Here is a 21,595-nt window from a genome sequence, read left to right as displayed (position 1 = left end):
AGCTGGACTATGCTTGGCTTAAATATTCATTAAAGAGAAAAGCAAACAAAAACATGATATAAATGGAGAAAACTACTGAGTTTCACAATTACATAATGAAACTACCAATGATTATGTAATTACGCTCAAGGGTTTTTGTCTCCCTCTGCCAGGCAGACCCAGCAAAGTCATGCTTCTAAACTGAAACTTTGGCAAAACCAACCTCTTTGTCTCTTCACTTGGGATGTAACAAAAATATTGATGATACCACAGAATGAACTTTAATTTCGATATTTTGTTGACAAACTGCAGGATAGTGATAAATCCATCTACGAAAGCAACACTAGAGACCCAACCATGAGATAATTCCAACACTAAAGTCTTCATCAGAAAAAAATAAAACCTTCATTTAACCTGAGTCATGTAATTATGTTCAATGACAATTTCCAACAAAGTTGTCAACCCAAAGAACACTCAGAATTTCTGTTGACAAGACGATAATGTAATCCATATTATGCTGGCCTAGGCTGCTTCATTTAAACATTTTTTAACCCAAGTGCCAACAATGATAGAAGGTTTAAAATATGTACATTCCCTACTTGGATTAGAGTGCACTTTGAAGCAAGCTTGAGTTTGGACTCAACTTCCAGTTCTCCTTCATCTCTGATGAAAGTTGCTCTTGCCCTTTATTCAACTAGATGCCTTCACCTAATTTCAGTTCTCCAGGAACACAAGCCATCTACAGAAAATACATAGAGCCCTTTTCCCGTAAGTAAATTAATTTAAAGACCAAATCTATCTATAATCTTAATAACGTCTTTGTCATCCATATGACAGCAAGATAATTAGAATACTGCAGGCATGCTCATCTTCCCTTACAAAATCACGATTTTTTTTTTTGTTGCAAGGCAAGCTTACCAACAAGATAAAGAATTAGGTGAAGTTCTATTGCAACTACACTAGTACAATCAAGCCCCAGTGTTGAAAAATAAAAACATGCAAAGTCGAAATCATTAGAATACCTTAATCATCATTTAGCCATTGCAGAACCATAAAACAAATATACAAGCAAATATATAAAGCTTGCAACTGGAAGAAAAATCGCCAGTAAGAAATTGAACTAAAATATTCAAACCATCTATACTACTTTTAACACCATCATTTAATGATACAAAAATACCTTCAACATGATTGCAAGCTTTCATGCAAGCCGTCATAGGATTAAAAACCATCTGAAAAGGTAAAATACAGGTGTCAATACCTTTGACCAAGGAACTAGAGCAAAATAATGAAATTTGACAAAGAGAAGTTGAGAAATAAGAATCTTCAAGTACCTAAAATAAGCATTGCAATACAAACAGGTTGTCCAGATGTCAGAAATGAACTGCAAATTGTTCTCACATGGTGATGAGCTATTAGTCAAACTGAAGCAGTCTTTTCATACCTGGGATTGCAAATTTAGTTTGAACCCGGATGTGTTAAGCTTCAGTAACTTCTATTTAATAGGATGAAATTGACAATAAAATTCAGTGAAGTCAAGCCGGAACTGGAGAAATTTCAAGTCAACATGTTGCTGCATAAGCAATTGAGGCAAGAATCCTTCTAGCAATGTTGTATATTCCATCGCAATGGCATCCGGGAGCCCCATATTTCGAAGGAATTCCCCAGCACATTGTGTTAAGGCCTTTCTGCCATCACTGATCCATGATCCAGGTTCTGAAGATTTATCTGTTGTCTGACTTTGCGATTTGTTCTTGTCTTGAGAAGGTAAAGAGGATGCCATGGTTCTACAGGGGGGAAAAGCAGGTGTAATTCAAAAAATGCTCATTGCATTAAACAAATTACAACTTTCAAAATTAATTGCACCACTGTCCATAGCTATGAATTCTTACCTAGCTTGCAATTCATGAATGCCCTCATACAACCTATCTGTATGACGTCTGAAACGTAATATGAGGTCAAACAAGACAAAGAGAGACTTGTAAAGGGGCTGAGAACGTTCACCAAGAAGAGATTTCTCCACAATTGAATGGAGATACTGCTCATGGGCTGCAAGTAGATCATCAAGATCTCTTGCTACTTCCATCTCATTTGAAAAGTTAGACCATGACACCTCCAAGACTTCAAACATGATATAATATTGCAAGTTTGTAACAAAATGATTCATCTCATTCCAAAGAACTTGGCATCGCCTCAATGTTGAAAGTAATTGCAACTTAACTGCACCCTGCAACTTAGTGAAAGAATGAGAAGTAATACAATTTGGTTTCATCATCTTCCATGCACCAATAAGTGCATGCCCTACCCGTCTCACCTTCCACAGAAAATTGAAAATTCTTAAATATCTTCCCATAACAGACTCTGTAAACACTGTATCTACCGGAACTCTAGCATCGTATTCCAATGAAAATACATCCCAACCCCTATCTCCAGTGCCATGTGGCATCATCTTGGCCCTCAATCTATCTAAAATATCACGGTCATCATACTGAGCATTAGACGATCGAATTGCACTTTCCAGCAACCCAGCTAGCTTGAATGAGCTAATGATATTAGCAGGCTCGGAGAGCTCTGGTCCAACAATATCCATAAGGTACTGAACAAAATCACCTTGGCCTAGCAGTAAATACCGCTTGATTGCAAGACAATGCTCTTTGAACTTATACCTTGTATACAAAACATCCAGTAGATGCTTATCTATTCTCTTTGCTGCTTCAACAACCAGAGTTTCAAGTGCATCAGTTTCACCGTATCCAAGACTTCTTCTTCTAGTTGTGGTCCCAGCAGCAGCAGCAGCCTCTGTTGCAGTATCAGCCCAGCCACGATCATCACAACAAACACGAAGAAAATTTATTGATTTCCCCGTCCTTATGATGCATTGAGCAAGAGATTGTGAAATAATGTGGGAAGCATCCCAGCATGGAGCCGGTAACCTTCCCTCCAAAGTGACTCAGCTTTCACAGGCTGACCCACAACAAAGAATTCAGCAAAAATGTCCAAAACCCAACTCCCCTTCCAAAACCCAACTCCTAACCATTTCAAAAAGTGGAGAACACACACGCTGAAGTAAACTCCTCATAAACCCATGAACAAGTGGATCACCATGCTGGGCATGCAAATGTATAGCCCCAGCCATTGCACCACCCCTCAAAACTTTACACTTATCAACCAAAACAGCCATCAACCTCATTTTCACCATTGGTTCTGCAAACCAAACTGACAATCTCCTCAATGACAAGTAATTCCCTGAACTAGATGTCTCTGAAACCAAAGGAATAGGATTCATTGCCTGTGCTTCGAGCACAGCCAACAACTTAAAGTATTCTGAGAGCTCATGTTGCAATGTAGCACAAAATGCATGCCCTACAGTGCCTGCATCTTCAACTGGAAGCCGATCTATACTCTCTGAAATGTACCCTTTAACCTTCATGAACAACCACCCCAACTCACATAGCTTCCTGACCGTAAGCCTAGTAGCTCTAGGAACCTTAAAGTTGTCCAAAAGGACATACCCATCAACATTTGGATCAAATTTTACATACTTCCTGATGTCCCAAAATATGTCCAAGAGGGGAGTAAATTGGAGTAAAATAATTTTTCAGTTCTTGCTTAAAATCTTTGAAAAATTACAGCTTAGTTCAATTTAATTTTCTACTATGAAATGTGTGTGATACTGCTCAAATAATTAGTTGATACAAAGTTGGATTAAAAACATGCAGTATACTGATCTGACAGAATATATTTGCACTCAATAAAAATTTTAATAATTTGAATAAAATCACAGCACAGCAAACAGAGCAGTAAACAGAATATCAGTTGACAACAGATATAACAATAAGCAAATTATATCAGATATCAGCAGATTCAACAGTAAACAAAATTTTTCAGTTTGCAGCAGTATTGACAGTAAATAGTTTTAATTCTCAATTTAATAAAAATAATTTAACCAGAAATAAATATGCATAAGTTTAAAGAGTAAGGGTTGAGAAAATTGAACACTTAATTTTTATAGTGATTCGGCCTAACTAGCCTACATCCACTTTCTCAAAGATCCCACTTTGATTCTTCACTCCACTAATCTTATCTTTTAAAGACAAGAGACGAAAACTATTTACAAATCTTCACACCAAAGCTTTTATAAGTAGCTTCACACTCTTCCAAGTGTTATCCCAAACACTTTTTACAATCAAGCTTCAATAGGTGTTTGTATGACCTCTCATAAATGCTAAGAAGGTGTTTAAAACTCAATCTCACTCAATATAACAGAATCTAAAAGAAGAGATGAGTAGTTAAACCAATGATGAGCAATAAAAATAATTTAAGCACTTTGAATAAAAGCTTTAATGATCTTAAAAGTTTAGGAACAGTAGAGAGACTTTCATTAAGTACAAAATTGCCAAGGGTAAGTGTATTTATAGCTTTGAATTATTTCTGACTGTTTGAGAACTCATTTGAATGCTACAATTTTAAATTTCAAGAAAATAGCCTGCGATATTATGCAGAGTTGAGACAGTTAGCATACCAAAATCAATAACAAACCAGTTAGCATACCAGGAAACTTTTCTGCATAACTTTGAAAAAAATACTTTTAGGCCATTGATGATTCAAAAACAAGTTTTGAAAATTTAGGATAAAAATTTGAGGGATTAAAAATAAATATTATTGGCTTCTACTCTTTAAATCTTTTTATAAGTAATCTTTAAAGTTTAAACTAACTTCTAAATTATATACATTCAATTTTGATCTTCAATGCAGCTTGAAAGGTAATATTTTCTTTTTTCTTTGTCTTTAATTCATCTTGTATTATCTTAGTATGTCAACCTTTCTTTAAAACACAAGTTCATCATCAATTCCATGAATCTTTTTCTTTATCCTTAGAGAAGCACAACACTTAAAATAATATTAGTTTGATTCTAGTTGAGTTTTATTATCATCAAAATCTATACTCCTTTGAACTCATGGGTTCAACAATATCCTCCTTTTTGATGATGACAAAACTCAATTGAATCACCATATAAGAATTGACAAGTGTGAGTATGTGTATGAATGTATATGTGGGAATAACTCCCCCTATATATATATATATATATATATATCAACACATATTAACAAATAACTCCTCCTTAATAATTTCAATGAAATATTCATAAGCATTTTTAGTCACAAGGAGTTTTAGGCAAGTAAGACTAAAATACTAACTAAATATGCACAAGATATTTTCACAAGCTATATCAACAACATATTAATCACAAGTTATATCAACAATATCAATCATTCACTTCTCTCCCTTTTTGTCATTATCAAAAGAACATGGGAGAAAACATGCACATATGTATAAACAAAAAATCAGTTTAAGTGCAGTGAACTAAAATAGACAAAATAGTAGATAATATAGCAAACTAATTAACATCCAGAAAGCTAAAAATAACAAATAGAGTAGCAAACTAAGAGACAGACTATTAGATAGAATAAAATAAAATCAGTAAGCATCTAGTATGGTGATCTATTCCTTCAGCCTAGAGCTTCTTCTGATTTGTCTTGGAGCAGCCATCTTCACCCTTTTTGGCTTGACAGGTTTATCACTCAACATTTGAAGGATTTCAGTAGCCATTGCAGTTCTAGGTGTTAAAGGGACAATAGGGCCAAGAGCTAACTCAGATGCAGCAGCAATACCAGATTCTGCAGTAGGCTTTTTATCAATTTTAGCCTTTTTGCCAGATGGTTTATCAGTTTTTTCTTTCTGCTTACTTCTTTGTTCCTCTTTAGCTGAGTTTGCTTTTCCTTTAGTAGGTGCAGCAGGAGCAGGAGTTAGTGGTTCCTGCTCAGAAGCAGAGTCACTCATGTCATCTCCATTCTCTTTTTCACTGCTTCCTTTTCCATCACTATCATTGCTAGAATCTTCATTATCTGATTCTTCTTCGTCTTTTTCAGTTTCTTCTTCTTCATCTTTTTCAGTTTCTTCTTCTTCCTCTTCTTCTTATTCTGTTTTCTTTTCTTCTTCCTCTTTTTCTTCTTTTTCTTCTTCTTCTTCTTCTTCCTCTTCCTCTTCTTCTTTTTCTGCTTCTTCTTCTTCTTCTTCCTTTTCCTCTTTTGTTTCCTTTTCTTTTTCTGTTTGTGGAACAGAACCAGTGGCAGTAGCCTTACTGGTTTCTCTAGCTTCAGTGCTTGAAAGACTCAAATGAACTTTGATTTTGGTTAACTCATCCATAATTTTATACATCATCATCAAAGTTCCATCAATCTTGGAATCAAGTGCATTCATAAGAACATCTTGAAAAGATCTAAATTTTTGTATTTCTCCAAATTCAATCTCAACAAATCGCCTTAAATTATTCACTTATTCCAGAATTCCTTCAACATAAAAAGCATCACTTGCACTATCCTTAGACCTAACACCTTGTTCAAACCTCAATTTCCTACTATCATCATCTTTCTGCAGGCTTGTAATGGGGATCATAATTGTTCTAAGTTTCTCATTTTCTAGAGATATCCCAAAATCTCTAAATAAGTCATTAAGAAGATGGGCATAGGGTAGTTTGTAAGGTGGTTTCCATTTCATGATTTGTTTCAGCATAAAGTAGGCAAGATTAAACTTAATTTTATTCACAATATGCCATATTATGCAGAGATCAAGTGTGCTTAAATAGTTTGGACTACCAGTTCTAGGATTCAATACATAAATGATGAAGCTGTGAAGGATTTTGATGTGTTGGTGAGCATGGGTGTTGTTGGTTTTATCTTTCACTTCCCCTTTAAAGACTTCAGCTTCAAAATCTTTCTTATTAAACCCTCCAACAACAAAGACTTCTTTGTGAGAACAGATTCTATTCTCACTGTTTGGGATGCCTAGGGCTCTAGCTAACCTTTCTACTGTCACCTCATAAACTTTTCCTTTCATTTTAACGTTAAAAGATTCATCACTTTCAGCATCATCAACTCTCAAATTTCTATAGAATTCTTGAACTAAATCCACATATATTCCCTCAGTATTAGAGCATAATTTGTCCCATTTTTGGTATTCAAATAGAGACTGTAAAGAAACAGAGACTTCATTAAAAGCAGACCAGTGGATGTACATTGGTTCATGAATGACCCTTTCCATAAGCACAATTAGAGCTTTTGAAATCTTTTTCTTCTTAGAACCTTTCTCCTGGACAGGCTCACTGGTCCTCTTCTTGGACTTTTCTTTTGTTTTTTAAATGACCAGCGGAGCTTCTTTCTGTGTAGAAGGAGGTGATGAAGGGACACTGGCATTGGCAGAATCTAAAGATGATGAGGCTGGGGTAACCTTTTCTTTTCCTTTTCCTTTTAAATGTGCCATGACCAAATCAGAAAGGGTTGGTAGTAGGGATAGATAATGCTAGGTTCACAAAATGAATAATGTGAGCAGTCAACGTATAACTATTAGAAGAACAACAGTAAATTTTTGAAGCAATGTCATGTATTATTCAAAATTTTAAGAATAGACAGTAAGAAATATCAAGGTTTGTGAATATCAATAACAAATTTATAATTTTGACATATAATGCATTTTGTTGTCATGAAAATGCTCAAAATAAGAAAACCCATCAACTAATTTCAAGAAAAATTGAAGATGTATATAAAAAGATAAATACCACAACAATGTCACAAAAAAAATAAAATACCTGATATTTGTAGAGCGGATGAAGGTCAGTGAAAGTGAGAAAAAGAGAGAATGTGTCGAAAAAACTTAACCCAAAAAGAACTAATGTTGATTGATTTCCTTCGGAGAGAGAGAGAGAGATATCGGGGAATGAGCAAAAAGGATTTTAGGGATTTTCTGTTTTTGAAAAATGCGGAATAAGGGCTTTGTTAGAGAGGAAATGGGTTTCGAAAGTTTTAAAGAAAATGAAAGGAGATGATGGCAGAGAGGGTTGTGAGTGAAACGGGTTAACAATGGAGAAGAGATGTGTTCAATCAGATTTAGGGAAGAGATGCGTTGAAAAAGGGAAAAAAATTGAAATTTAAACTTGAAAAGATAGAAATGGAAGTTTTGCAGAGAGATTGATATCGTGTATCAGTGGAGAAACAGAGAAGACTGATGGTTCTGCAAATTTTTGAGTCCCGCGCTAGAAATTATGTTCATTAATATATAAAAGGTCTATTTTGCCCTCTAAACACATAAAGAAACATAGATTTAAACAAAAGGGGTATTTAAATAATATGACTTTTAAAAATACAAAATAGACGCTCAGAAAAAAAAAATCTTAGAATTTCAGTACAATCAGACCTAACTACCAGTTTGCCAATGAAGAATTAGGAGCAGTGGTAAAGTACTTAGCAAATAAGAAAATTAGCAAATAGATTAGTATGCTACTGTCATTAAATTCTGCAGAATACTGTTCACGTCAGATCAGACCAATAAATTTTCAAATTGTATTAGAAATTTAAGAACACATTTTTAACACCACAAATCAATATATATCACTTCATTTTCACATAGTAACATGAATATGCATCAAATGTTAAGCAAGAGCATCAGTCATACCAAGTTCTCTTCTTATTTTGTAAACAGTTTTCTCATTAAATGGTTTTGTAAAAATATCAGCAAGTTATTTTTCAGAAGGAACAAATTCAATTTGAATATCTCCATTTTGAACATGGTCCCTAATAAAATTATGTCTAATTTCAATATGCTTGCTTCTAGAGTATTGGACAGGATTTTTTGATAAGTTCATAGCACTAGTGTTGTCACATTTTATAGGAATGTGATCAAACTTAATTTCAAAATCTTCAAACTGTTGTTTCATCCATAAAATTTGTGCAACACAACTTCCAGCTATAATATATTCAGCTTGTACTGTAGAAAGTGCAACAGAAATTTGCTTTTTACTGTGCCATGAAACTAATGCATGGCCTAGAAATTGATAAGTTTCAGAAGTGTTTTTTTTTTTTTTTGTCTAATCTACTACCAGCAAAATCTGAATCACTATAACCAATAAGATCAAATGATTCGCATTTTGGATACCATAAGCCAATGTTGTATATGCTAATAAGGTACTTAAAAATTCTTTTAACAGTTACAAGATGAAATTCTTTTGGACATGATTGAAATCTTGCACATAAACATACAATAAAATGAATGTCTAATCTAGATGTTATCAAGTAGAGCAAAGAACCAATCATACCTCTATAGAGTTTATTATCTATCTCCTTACCTTTTTCATCTTTCTCTAATTTGATTGTTAAGCTCATGGGAGTTCCAATACTTTTCATATCTTCCATTTTGAATTTCTTTAGCATATCCCTTAGGTACTTGGACTGATTTATAAAAATTTCATCTTTCATTTGTTTGATTTGCAATCCAAGGAAGAAAGTAAGTTCACCCATCATACTCATTTCAAATTCACTTTTCATCATATTGGAGAATTTCTTATAAAGAGAATGGTTAGTAGCACCAAAATTGATATCATCTACATAGATTTGCACAATGAGCATGTCTTTTCCTAGTTTCTTAATAAAAAGAGTAGTATCTACTTTTCCTCTTTTAAAATCATTTTGAAGCAAAAATTTACTAAGTCTCTCATACCATGCTCTAGGAGATTACTTTAAACTATAGAGAGCTTTAGTAAGCTTGCAAACATGATTTGGAAAATGAGGGTCTTCAAAACCAGGAGGTTGAGCCACATAAACTTCTTCATCAATATATCCATTTAAGAATATACTTTTAACATCCATTTGATAAAGCATGAAATTCTTAAAACATGCAAATGCATATAATATTCTAATAGCTTTAATTCTAGCAACCGGAGCAAATGTTTCATCAAAATCAATACCTTCCTCTTGGTTGTATCCTTGAGCTACTAGTCTAGCTTTATTTCTAATTACATACCCTTTTTCATCCATCTTATTTCTAAATACCCATTTAGTTCCAATAATAGAATGCTTTTTAGGTTTAGAAACTAGTGTTCGCACTTTATTTCTTTCAAATTGATTTAGTTTCTCTTGCATAGCAAGAAGCCAATTCTCATCATTTTGAGTATCCTATGTTTTGGGTTCAAATTGAGAGACAAAAGCAACATTACTAAAATATCTTCTAAGTTGAGCTCTTGTCATCATCCTTTGAGATGGACTATTAAGAATGTCATCTTTGGAATGATTTTTATGGTACCTCCATTCTTGTAGAATGTCTTGATGTTGAGGTTCCTTAATTTGTAGTTCTTCCACATTTTGTTAGGAGTCTTTTTGAATTTCAAAATTTGTGGGACAAGGAAGTTCTTCTTCTTTGTCATTTTGATCATCCTCTACTAGTTGTTTTGGATCAAGCTTATCTTTATTTTAATTCTTGAAATTTAGAATATGCTCATTTTCATCATCACAAGAATATTTCCTTTGTAAGGAAGTGTTAGCATCATCAAAAAGTACATGCATTGATTCCTCCATAGTCAAGGTTTTTCTATTGAAAATCCTACATGCTTTGCTATTTGTTGAATAACCAAGAAATATTCCTTCACAAGATTTAGCATCAAATTTATTGGGATTGTTGTCTTTGTTATTCAAAATGTAACATTTGCAACCAAAGACATGAAAATATGCAATATTAGGTTTTCTTCCTTTCCAAAGCTCATAAGGAGTTTTCTTTAAAGTAGCTCTAATGGAAACTCTATTTAGAATGTAGCATGCTGTATTTATAGCTTCTACCCAGAAATATTTTAGTAAACTATTTTCATTCAGCATTGTTCTTGTCATTTCTTACAAAGATCTATTTTTTCTTTCAACAACTCCATTTTGTTATGGAGTTCTAGGAGTTAAAAAAGTATGATAAATACTATTTTGAGAACAAAAATTTTCAAACAATCTATTTTCAAATTTCTTTCCATGATAACTCCTCAACAATGTAATACAATAGCCTTTTTCATTTTAAATTCTTTTGCAAAAAGATTCAAATACATCAAAGGTTTCATCTTTATGAGCAAGAAAGAAAGTCCATGTGAATCTTAAAAAATTATCAACAATTACAAATGTGTATGCCTTCCCTCCTAAACTTCTAGGTGTGATTGGACCAAAAGATCAAGATGCAATAACTCTAATGGTCTAGACATAGTTACAACATTTTTTTTAATTTAAAAGCTGATTTTGTATGCTTACCAAGTACACATGCTTTGCATTGAAATTCTTTTTTAAAACTTAACTTCGGAAGGCCTCTAACAAGATTTCTTCTAGAAAGTTTAGCGAGTGTGCTTATGCTAGCATGTCCTAATTTTCTATGCTACAACCATGCACTATCATCAAGAGTCATAAAGCATGTTTCACAATTTTCTTCAAGGCTTATTAAATCAAGTAGGTAAATATTATCTATTCTAGCACCAGCAAACATAACATTATTTCCATTAATCTCATAGTGTGTAGGAGTAAAAATGACTTTAAAACTATTATCACAAAGTTGACTAACACTTAAAAATTATATTTCAAACCTTGTACTAATGCAACATTCTCAATGCAGGGATTTTTACCACTAGTTCCACATCCAATGATTTTAGCTTTACTTTTATCACCAAATTTGACATAACCTCTTCTTTCAAAGTAAGAGAGGAGAATTTGCCTTTATTTCCTGTCATGTGCCTAGAGCAGCCACTATCTATGTACCAGTATTCTGTTTTTAGCATACTCCTTAGGCAGACTTGAAATCAGTTAACTGTCCTTAGGTACCCAAGCAACTTTGGGTCCTTGTATGTTAGTAATATTAGGTAGGGTTCCTTTAGGCACCCACACTTTCTTTGCCTTAAATTGCAATAAAAGCATGTAATATTTGGTTGAGAAGAAGATGAAGCTTTAACAAAATAATATTTGTATTTTCCATATTTCATAAATCCATCATAACCAATTCTAAATTTTTCATTTGTGGATCTTTGATTCCCAAGAAGTACATTAAGCGTTTCTTTTCCTTTCATAAATTTAGTTAAATCTCTTGTCAAAGATTCAACTTTTGCTTCAAGAATTCTATTTTTCTCAAGAAGTTGTTCACAAACTTTTTTTGATCTTTGAAGCTCATCATTAACTTCTTTAAATAGCTTCATTTGAGATTTGTAAAATTCATTTTCCTTTAAAACCATACTCAAAGAAGTATTTTCTGATCTTAAAGCATAATTTTCATGTATCAAAATTTTGCATTTCCCTTTAAAAGATCTATATTTGTCATATATCTTTACAAATGCAAGTTCTAACTCATCAAGATTAGAAGCTTCAAGATTTACCTCATTATCACTATCTTCAATGTGTGAGCTTTCACATTTTTCTTCAATTGCCATTATACAATTGTTTGCAATATCTTTGTCACTTGTGTCATTATTTGATGAAGAGTCACTATCACTCCATGTTGCTGCCATTGCCTTTTTACTTGTATCCTTTCTAAACTTGTTTTTCTTCTTCCATGTAGGACACTTAGGTTTAATGTGGCCTAGTTTCTTACATTCACAACAAATAATTTCACTTGAGTGATTTGGAGTTTTTGGAGCATATTTCTTTGTGAACTTCTTGTATTTGCTTCCACCTTTTCTAAATGCCTTTTTAAACCTCTTGACTATCATAGCCATATCTTCATCATCATCACATGAAGTACTTGAGTCATCACTTGAACTAGCTTTGAAAGCAACACTTTTCTTTTTCTCATCAACCTTTTCAGATATGAAGGCTGTACCTTTCTTTTTCTTATGATCACCTTTATTTTCATCTTTCTAGTAGATCATTTCATGTGCAATGAGAGAACCAATTAGCTCATCATAGGTGTACTTTCTGAAGTCCTTGGTGTCTTGAATAACAATGGTCTTTGCTTTCCATAACTTTGGAAGAGATCTTAAAATTTTCTTTACAAGTTCTTGTTCCTTAAATTTCTTTCCAAGAGCCTTAAGAAGATTGACAAGATCAGTGAATCTGGTACTCATTTCAGCAATTGTTTTACTAGCTTTCATCTCAAATAACTCATAATCATGGATGAGGAGGTTTGCCTTTGATTCTTTCACTACATCGGTTCCTTCATATGTTACATCTAGTTTGTCCCATATTTCTTTTATAGTTTGTCCCATATTTCTTTTATAGTTTGACAACCTGAAATACGATTATACTCATTAATATTAAAAGCACAATGAAGAATGTTAATAGCTTTGGCATTTGTAGAAATTTTCTTTCAATCCTTGTCATCAAATTCAACTTCAGCTTTAGAAATTTCCACAGTTCCTTCACTACTTTTATAAGGAATATAAGGACCATCTTTAATTATTCTCCAAGCATTAATATCAACAGATTATATAAAGTTTCCCATTCTAGTTTTCCAAAAAGAGTAATTTGTGCCATTAAAAAGTGGTGGTTTAGTGATTGAATAACCTTCTACTAAAGGAGCAAGTATACTAGCAAAGTTACTGGATGAACCAGCCATGTGTATGGATCACTCTAAAGTGTTTAATCCTCAAGCAAGAGAGACAAGCTCTGATACCAAATTGATGTCCCAAAATATATCCAAGAAGGGGGTGGATTGGACTAAAATAATTTTTCGGTTCTTGCTCAAAATCTTTAAAAAATTGCAACTTAGTTCAACCTAATTTTCTACTGTGAAATGTGTGTGATATTGTTCAAATAATTAGTTGATACAAAGTTGGCTTAAAAACATGCAGTATACTGATATGACAAAATATATTTGCACTAAGTAAAAATTTCAGTAATCTGAATAAAATTACAAAGACAAATAGAAGCGATAAGCAGAATACATCGATTGGACAGATATAGCAGTAGGAAAATTATATTAGATATCAGCAGATTCAACGGTAAACAGAATTTTTTAGTTTGCAGCAGTGTTGACAGTACACAATATCAATTCTCAACTTAATAAAAATAATTCAACTAGAAATAAATATACATAAATTAGTAAGGGTTAAGAGAATTAAACACTGAATTTTTATAATGGTTCAGCCTAACTAGCCTATATCCACTCTCTCAAAGATCCCACTTTGGTCTTCACTCTACTAATCTTCTCTTTTAAAGGCAAGAGACAAAAGTCCTTTACAAATCTTCACACCAAAGCTTTTACAAGTAGCTTCACACTTCTTTCAAGTGTTATCCCAAACACTTTTCACAATCAAGCTTTAATAGGTGCTTGTATGACCTCTCATAACTGGTAAGAAGGTGTTTAAAACTCAATCTCACTCAATACAACAGAATCTATAAAAAACAGATGAGTAGGCAAGCCAATGATGAGCAATAAAAATAATTTAAGCACTTTGAATGAAAGCTTTAATAATCTTAAAATGTTAGGAACAGTAGAGAGACTTTCATTAAGTGTAAAATTGCCAAGGGTAAGTGTATTTATAGCTTTGGATTATTTCTGACTATTTGAAAATTCATTTGAATGTTACAATTTCAAATTTCAAGAAAATAGCGGTTATTTTGTCATTTTTTGCGATGTTGTGCAAAGTTGAGACAGTTAGCAAACCAGTTAGCATACCAAAACAGTAGCAAACCAGTTAGCATACCAGGAAAATTTTTTTGCATAACTTTGAAAAAAATACTTTTAGGCCATTGATGATTCAAAAATAAGTTTTGAAAACTTAGGATAAGAATTTGAGGGATTAAAAATAAGTATCATCGACTTTTACTCCTCAAATCTTTTTACAAGCAATCCTTAAAGTTTAAACTAACTTCTAAACTATGTACCTTCAATTTTGATCTTCAATGCAGCTTGGAAGGTAACCTTTTTCTTTCTTCTTTGTCTTTGATTCATCTTATGTTATCTTAGGATTGTCAACCTTTCTTTAAAATACAAGTTCATCATCAACTCTATGAATCTTTTTCTTTATCCTTTGAGAAGCACAACACCTAAAACAATGTTAGTTTGATTCTAGTTGAGTTTTGTTATCATCAAAATCTATGCTCCTTTGAGGTCATGGGTTCAACACTTTCCATCAATACCTTGACAAGCATCTAATACATCTCTCACTAAAACCTCCTCAAACGCCTCATTTTCCTCTCTAACCAAATTCACATACTCCCTAAATGCAATCTCACGTAAATTTTCTGGGTCTTTCGTGACCAATAAAACTCCATTATCCCAACTCCTATCTCCTCTCTTTAAATTATGGAGAATCCAGGAATAATTGTTCAAATCAGGGTCGTTTAAAGCTAAATTAGGCAATAAAGCACCGAATTAGGTCCATTTTTGGAAGTTTTCCTATCCTCGGATATAATTTTGAGCAAATAAAGGACTGCCCACTTACTATTAATGCTACCAGGCCCATTTTTAATGCGAATTTGTTATAAAGATCAGCGAAAGTAAGAGCCTGCGAGGACTTACCTTGAGTGGCAAGGTAGCGCTTAATAGACTCAGCGATTACAGCAGCATCAGGAGCAATCGAGGGAGTTAATCTGCTGGAAGGGATGCGTATAGCGTAGTGGAGACCGTTCTAGAAATCGGGTGAATAAGGGTTGTGGTTAGTGCTAGAATTTAGGGTTTTAGGGTTGGTATTTTGGGAGAGTAAGCAATGGACTAGTTCCTTGACTAAATCTAGGATCTTCTGATGATCTTCTTCCTCCATTTCTCAACAGAGAGAGAGCGTTGAGAAAAGAAAAAGAAATGAAGAAAGAGAGAGAAAGTGAGTGAGGGGTTTGATTAGTGAGCTGGGGAGTGAGGAGATGATGTTTTTTTATTTTATTTAGGCGATGAAATGTGAAGTTCTATAATTTTCAAATGGTGTTTTGATAAGTGCTTTGTATGCGTGCAGGAACAGCTTCAACGCTTTCAAAATTTCTTTCATGTAAAAACATCCTACCGATAAAACTTACATTCATATATTTTTAAACCAGCCAAACAAAGGCTTTCGGTCGTTAGATCCCACGTGGATTGTGTACAGTATGCATATGTGATTTATATATAAATAAAAATCCTATTAAAATTATCATAATTTTAACAAGCCTCCATTCTCGTCGCTAAGACGTGTGTGTGTCTATCTACTCACAAACAATTGAGTGAAAACAAAAGGTAAGGCCGAGTGTTTTGAAGTAGCATTGGTTAAGGTCCACGAATGAGTCGAACGTGCCCAGAGATTGGTCATTTGGGATCCCATATCAATTGTGGACAGCGTGCATGTGTGGCTTATATAGGAATAATGACCTTATTAAAATTGCCTCGGTTTTTGTCACGACCCAACCTATGGGCCGGACCGGCACTAGGACCTGGGATGGCATAAAGCCCCCGAGGCCTGTAGTAAGCCTTACTATTCTCAAATCCATAACCAAGGCCCAAAAACTTAGGTCCAACATGTAAATACAATTAAATAAAATAAAATATTTTTATTCGGGTCAACCCAACTTGATAGCCATCAAAAACTGAAATAAGGGGAGCTTCGCTCAACCCTGTTACCTCATTTACAAACTGTTTAAATACCATACAAATCTTCATTTATTAGTCTCAAAATTTTAAATTAACACAATCTCTAACAAGGTCCACACTATTACTAACACATGCGGAGTTCTAGATTTTTAATTTAGAAAAGATAGTAAAACAATTAAATAATCGACGTTAAACCTGCGAGGAAGAAAACAGGTTACTCTGTAAAATAACTCCTCCTGTGGCCTGAAAAAATATTGAACAGGAGTGAGCATTCAACTCAGAGAGTAAAATATCAATTTTAACCATAATCTCTATAACTATCTAAAACTAATGCACCCTGTAGAGTGAAATGCAACATCAGCAACAAGTTCACATCATAACAGCAAAAAGGTAATTTGGAGCACTCACACACCCAGTAATATCAATAATAATATATGGGAGCTGATCCCCTATACAGCTCTCTTAAATCCAACCTGGTGCCAGCGAAGAACTCAAGTCGGACTTTCGCTTAATAAACCAAATCGGGGTCCCAGCGAATAACTCAAGCCGTGACTACCCCCTAAGGATCGGGTCCCAGCGAAGATCTCAAGCCGTGACTACCCGTCCTATCCATAGCCAACACCACATCACACGCACGCCAACGCACGCACACTGCTCCAAATTACCACAATAACGTACATGGCACTTTAACAGTTGTGAATGCAACATAAAACGTGCCTAGAGTTTAACTACATAGATATATGCATATAGGTGATGCATGGGCATGCTTGAACATATAATAATATGGAAATTACAATTAAAATTAATATTTTACTCACAGTACATCGATGACTATTGTGGCTGCTGGATGCAAAAAAATAACCGATCTCGATCACCTAATAATTAAATTATAAATTTATTAGTACTAAGTTAAAATAAAACTCTAAAGAGGCAATAGACAACCTAATTTATGCCGGAAATCCGGCAGAGTTTCCCCTATACTTGGGACCTACCCAACCTGCAAAAAGGCTCAAATAACACTTCTAAATTCAACTCATATCTCATCATCATTATATGGCCCCTCCTGGGCCCTCCAAACCAAGCAATACTCAAAATCTTAAAAATTACGTTTTAGTTCCTATAATTGACATTTTGCAAAAATCCACTCAAACAAGCTCAAAAAAATTCTAAAATTTTACCCCGCAATCCTTAATAATATTATAAAGCTATTGCAAAATGAATTGTAATTTTCTAATCACCCATGAATATTTTATTCAAGAATTTTACTAAATTCCATAAGTTTCCAATAGCTAATATATTCTTAATTCAACCCAATTCGATATTCACATATTTAAACCTCCACCCTCAAGCTTCGACCAATCATATAAAATTTAAATATCTTAATTTCAAATAATCTTATATGCCCATATGCTAAAAATCTAACTAAAATCCATCTATATTTTTCAAAAATATTCTACAATCACTCAAAAATTCAACAAACACCATAGAATATCTCCAAATAATTTTACTTTCATCATATATTTTTCTTAGAAATTTTCTCCAATTTTTCCTGTTTAAGAAACACTGTATTTATGCTCCACAGATAGAGAAATAATAAAAATTGTCTTACCCGAAGTTTATCTGTGTCTCAAAAATTTCAAAAAATTTATGAGGAAGCCTCTGGAAGTTGAATCATCTCCATAGCCCACCGGAGCCACCGCCGGAACCACCGCGCACGGTGGCTGGCCCCCGGTCGCCGGCGACATTTGCCGGATCTGATCATACCACCATGTTCCTCTCTTCTTCCTCAATCCATAGGTGGTCTCGGATCGTCGATCCAACGGTCGGATCGTCCTAGATTTGACGAAAAAGCTTGAAAAACCCGAAACTTCTCTCATCCATATCTCACTCATCCAACCTCCATTTGCTGCAAAATTGGTATCAAAAGAAAGCTCTCGGAACAAGCTTTCCAATGCCACCTGAATCGCCTCGATCGGACGTCGAATGAAGTCGGAATCGCGCCGGAAAGCCGCTGCCCACTGTGCGCGCGTTTTCTCTCTCTTCTCCCTCTCTTGCCACCGTTTCTGGTGGTCTGCCCATCGCCGGAGGGTCACCGGCCGGGTGGGGAGCCGCTTGGGAAGTCGCCGGCTGGTCACCGGAGAAAAAAAGAAGAAGAAGAGAGAGGAGGAGAGAAGAGAAGAGAAGAGAAAAATTGGGGGGGGGGGGCCCTCCCGTTTTTTTTTTTAACCTTTTTTTTTTTTTTTTTTTTTAAACGTTAGCAGTGACAGTAGAAATCCACTGTCACACGCCAAACTCAAATCAAAATTTTTTTTTTCCTGGGTTGTTACAGTTTTAATAAGCATCCATTCCCGTTACTGGACCGTGTGTATGCCTATTTATTGATAGGGAAAAAAAAAGCTTTTGTAATTTTTAATAGCCTTCACTAGTTGGACAACATGAAGGCCTTAGAAATACCTTTGTTGGAGACGGCTAAAGCATGACAAGTCTTTAATTTAATCATCACCAATAACTCATGGGACCTACAAGCAAAAACACACAAAATACAGCTATTTACATTCTAGCCTAAGGTGGAAGGATGGAATTGTGAGAAGGCCATAGATCGACAAGACAAGTGCTAACAGAAGTTTCATATATATAAGTCATATTTATATTATTCTATAGTGTAGTATTTGTATTAGTATTTAGAAATTGAGAAAGTTGGTCATGAAATATTAGCCGCCCTAAGCTAAAGCATTTTAACTAGAATAAAAAAGATAATACTATCATTTTTTATATTTAACCGTTAATATAATAGCTTTTTTTATCGAGCACTTCTTTTTTAGATCAAAATATATAAACAACTAATTACTAATGACTAATATTTACTAACTAATAGTTAATAAAACAATTGACAACTACTTGAACTGCTAATGCTGCTGAAATAGCTAATATAATAAAATTAAAATAATTAAATGAGCTCATGCATGCCTCAAATTTTTTGGATAAAATATCTTGTTTATGTAACTTATTTTACACATGAACTTTGCGAATCATGATTAATTAAGATTCTACAAAAATTAAATAGAAGTAGTGGGGTGGAGCTCCAAAATTTTGATTGAGGCCAATTAAGGGTTTATATTCGGTTAATCTAAGATTTCTACTAGTTCATTTATGTTTGCTGTTTGATTAAAAAAGGTCCAAATGACTAAAAAAATTCAGAGCTTTTTAAACTTTTAAGTCATAGTCAAGCCTTTTAATTTTATTAATTTAATTCTCAAATTTTCATATTAATTCAAATTTTAGCAATTAGATTGATTAGATGATTCAATTGAGAAAAACAATTCAAATATTTTTTTATATTATTAATATTACTTAATCATCTTAATATATTTTTTTTATCAATTTTAGTAATTATTCTTAAATTGATAAAATACCATTTTATTAAATCAAATAAAATTTTATCTTAATTAATTTCTCTCCCTCTTTATATATATACACACATTTGTTCTGAAAGTTATAATTAGATTTCTTTTTGTTATATTATTTGCACTTATTTTATGTTTAATTTATCAATTTTTTTCATTTGTAGGCATTAAATTGTAGATAAAATAGTGAGAAAGACGTGAATTATAAGTAGGGAGGGATTTTAAAAATTAAGATAACAATGTTAGATATATTGATTATTTTTCTATCAATAAGTTGTTTCTTAAAATTAATGAAAATATTAAAAATTATTGAATAAATTAATAAAAGTAAAGAATTATCTAAAATTGATAATGAGCGCAAAGAATTAAATTATTTTTGTCAATAAATGAATTCAATTATTTTAATTATATTTATTGTTAAAATTGAAAATAATAAAAAAAATGTTTAAGATCAAATTAAAAAGATTAAAAAGTTTGACTAAAATTGAAAAATTTTAAAAAAAATTTGTTGGCCTATAAACTTAAAATGAACATTGATTTCAATAATACCAAAACTCAAATAGAATTAATCTAATATTTTACTTTAACTTATGCAGTGTTTCTAAGGTTCAAAGAAAAGAAAAAAACTTGTGTTTGGCTAATTTGTAGATAGATATCTCTCAAAGCTAACAAATGATAAATCAAAGCCAAGTGAGCACAAGATGATTGCCTTTCAAGTTACATTGAAGAGGAATTGAAAGCTTAGGTTTAAGTTAATGAGTCCTAGGTTTATTATAGAAAGAATTGAAAGAGAAGTGAAAATTTATCTATATCTTGAACTCTTTAAAGTTTTTCAAAATTAAGTGCTTAAAACTTACTTTCTGTCATGCTTTAAAGTATTTAACTAAGCTAATTATTTTTTCAAAACTTAGCATGAATATTTAAAAGTCCCAAAACCAAGTTAGACATAGAAGGTTTTCATTTGCTAAGTTACATTGCCACTGGTATAAAAACTTTTCTTAATTTGCTATATTATTTTGTTATGAGCATAGAATCGCAAAAATAACAAAATAATGGCTATTTCCTTAAAACTTATATTTGCAATATTCAAAAAGAGTTTTAAATTGTCCAAAATGAAAAGGGACTATATAAGCACTTATTTTACAATACTTTAAACTCAATGAAGACTTATAATTGTTTTCTACTTTTAAAAACCATTTATTACTTTCATTCAAGTGCATTAAATGTGATTGAGCTACATTGGCAAATTTACTCATATCTCCTTATAGAATCTAAATGTATTGAGTGAAAAACATATTAAACAATATTTATAAGGATTGCTCAAGCACCATATGAAGCTTGATGTGAGTGTTTAAGATAACATTTGCAGGGGTTTGCAAGTACCTTGGGAAAGATTTCTTGATGTAAAAGACTTTGACTCCTGCCATTGAAAAGAGCAAAATAGTGGAATGAAGAATTAATGTGATTTTTAAGAGAGTAGATGTAAGCTTATTGGCTAAATCACTATAAAAATTTCCGATGTTCAATCATCTAACCTTTAACTTCTTTACTTTTTGTAACACATTGTGCGATATTGTAACAACCGAAAAAAAAAATAAAAAAATGATGAGATTTGACTTTGGCGTGTGACAGTGGAATTCCACTGTCACTGCCAAAGTTTTTATAAAAAAAAAAAAAAAACTTCAAAAAATCGGGCGCAGGAACCCCCCCCCCCCCCATTCTCTCTTTTCTCTCCTCTCCTTCCCTCTCTTCTTCTTCTTTCTTTTTCCGGTGACCGGCCGGCGACCTCCCGAGCAGCTCCCCACCTGGCCGGCGAACCTCCGATGACGGCCAGACACCAAAAACGGCGGCAAGAGAGGGAGAAGAGAGAGAAAAC

General features: G+C 33.2%; 1 pseudogene; it reads right to left on the bottom strand.

Moving 5' to 3' along the window:
• Window positions 1–1,474: 1,474 nt before the first annotated feature.
• LOC131168936 (gamma-tubulin complex component 3-like) lies at window positions 1,475–15,521 on the bottom strand (annotated as a pseudogene).
• Window positions 15,522–21,595: the final 6,074 nt, after the last annotated feature.

Source organism: Hevea brasiliensis, chromosome 5 (assembly GCF_030052815.1).
Source record: "Hevea brasiliensis isolate MT/VB/25A 57/8 chromosome 5, ASM3005281v1, whole genome shotgun sequence".
Classification (NCBI taxonomy): Eukaryota; Viridiplantae; Streptophyta; class Magnoliopsida; order Malpighiales; family Euphorbiaceae; genus Hevea; species Hevea brasiliensis.
This window is presented reverse-complemented; position numbering and strand designations above follow the sequence as displayed.